This window comes from Penaeus japonicus, unplaced genomic scaffold (assembly GCF_977035675.1).
Source record: "Penaeus japonicus unplaced genomic scaffold, GWHDUDI00000001_assembly GWHDUDI00000039, whole genome shotgun sequence".
Taxonomy (NCBI): domain Eukaryota; kingdom Metazoa; phylum Arthropoda; class Malacostraca; order Decapoda; family Penaeidae; genus Penaeus; species Penaeus japonicus.
Window position 1 is genome coordinate 11,054,993 of NW_028234441.1, and position 2,500 is coordinate 11,057,492.

General features: G+C 33.4%; 1 protein-coding gene across 2 annotated transcripts in view; it reads right to left on the bottom strand.

Moving 5' to 3' along the window:
- The window catches only part of LOC122248620 (guanine nucleotide-binding protein G(I)/G(S)/G(O) subunit gamma-12-like), a 38,028-nt gene that overhangs the window by 35,419 nt on the left and 109 nt on the right, over positions 1–2,500 (bottom strand). The window contains exon 1 of one of the 2 annotated variants that reach the window (XM_086533721.1): positions 2,476–2,500. This exon is cut by the window's right edge and continues 109 nt beyond it. The gene's annotated coding sequence lies outside the window, so the exon portion shown is untranslated. Of the gene's footprint in view, positions 1–2,296; positions 2,428–2,475 lie in introns of those variants that run through there. The other variant, XM_086533723.1, reaches the window with a different exon arrangement.

A 2,500-nucleotide genomic window follows, 5' to 3' on the forward strand; every position in this document is an offset into this window, starting at 1 on the left:
GGAGCCTATCGTAGCCGGCGACAATAGGTGATCGACCCACCCCCACCCCTCACCCCACCCCTCTCGCTCTCTGTGTTTACTTTGGCGTCATCTGCAGGATCAGGTCGCCCCCTCTCCCTGACTCGGGTCAAACGCCTCTGGAAGCGGGTCGCGGAAGGTTCTCGTCAAATTCAATGTTGGTTAAAGTTTTGCTGCGAGGATAACACAGAACTTGCACTGTAAACATCGGCAGTTATACTTATATATACTTATGTATACTTATATACATGCGTGAGAATTGGCACGCAAACATGCGCTGACATACATAAAGCGCATAGACATAAATAAAAAGAATATATAAAATATTTTTTTTTTGTATACATATACATATGTATATATATATACATACATATATATATATTATTATATATAATTTATATATATATATATATATATATATATATATATATATATATAATATCTAAATGTATGCACTGTATGTATATATATATATATATATATATATATATATATAAAATTATACATATATATATATATATATATATATATTAAATACCTATAATATACTATATATACATATATATTAACATATAATAATATAGTTATATATCTCTATATATATAGATATATATATAAATATATACATATAACTATTTATATTAACATATATATAATATATATATATTATATATATATATAATTATATATATATATATATATATATAAATATTATCTATACATACATAACATATGTGTGCATGTCTTTGTGTTTGCATGTTTGGTAAGTGTGTGTGTGCGTATATATATAACTCTCCTGATACTGATAAGAATAATAAAGATGCTAATAATAATAGTAAAATATTAATAATAATGAAATAAATAATAATCATTATCATCACAATAATAATAATAGCGATGATAATAATAATAATAACAAAAGTAATGATAATGATAATGATAACAATGATAATAATGATAGTAGTAATAACAATAATGATAATAATGGTTATAATAATGATAGTTATATAATCATAATAATAATAATAATGATAATGGAGAGTGGACACTAGCTATATAATACTAGCAACGATAGAGAGAGTCAGACACGAAATAGAAGATAGAAATTTTATCATGAAACTATATTTATATATTATATATATATTTATCTATATATCTAAATATATATCTCTACTAAATATATATATATGTTGTGTGTGTGTGTGTGTGTGAGTGGTGTGAGTGTCGAGTTGAGTGTGTGAGTGTGTATGTTATATATAATATATTATTATATATATATATAAATATATATATCTATATATATAATATATATATATATTATATTAAATAAAAGTACATGACACACCCACACACCACACACCAAAACAAACACACAACAACAAACACACACACACAACACACACCAACACACACACACACACACACAACAACACACACACCATAATATATATATTATATATATATCTCTATATATATATAATATATTCATATATAAAGATAGATAAAGGCGAGAGAGAGAGCGAGAGGGAGAGAGAGAGAGAGAGGAGATAGAGAGCGGAGAGAGGGAGAGAGAGAGAGAGATAGAGAGGGATGTGAGGAATGAGGGGGAGAGTAGATAGAGATGAGAGAGAGTTGATGAGAGAGAGTGATGGAGAGAGAGAGTGACCTGGAGAGAGAGAGAGGAAGAGCGAGGAGAGTGGTGTGAGAGAGAGAGAGTGTGAGTGAGAGGGGGGGTGAGAGGGAGAGATTGATTTGATTTTGATATGTTTATTCAGATATATTACATTGTATACACTTGGATAGGATAGGAGGAAACTAGGCCCTAAGAGAGAGAGTAGAGAGAGAGAGAGAGGAGAGAGAGAGAGGGAGGGAGAAGAGATGAGAGGAGAGAGATGGAGAGGGGTGAAGAGAGAGAGAAGGGTGAAAGAGAGAGAGAGGGTGGGAGAGCTGGATAGAGAGAGAGAGAGCGAGAGGGAGGGATATAAGAGTGAGAAGAGAGAAATATAGAGAGAGGGAGGGAGGGGAGGAGGTGGGGGGAGAGGGAGGGAGGAGAAATTAAAGAGAGGGGAGATGGTGGAGAGAGAGAGAGAGAAATAAAGAGAGAGAGAGAGAGAGAGAGAGAGAGAGAGAGAGAGAGAGAGAGAGAGAGAAAATACTACATACATAAACCCTTGGTCATGCAACGTGGTAAAAGGCCCTCTCCCCGGCTGTTGCATGAGGAGTCATACCTTGTATCATGCACCAAGCAAAAACAACTTCGATTTTTTTCACGACACACCTTGATCGCAACTCACGAATTCCGGACTTTTCACCTTATCCTTCTCTCTCTGCACTTGTGAGCAACGCTGTTTCTTTTCGAAAGATCACAAAATAAAGAATTGAAACAAAAACAAAACAAAACAAAAAAAAACTTTCATTTGAGCCAAACCATTGTGCGAGAGACCCACAGCGACATACCTCAATGGGCGTGCATAGGGAGGGC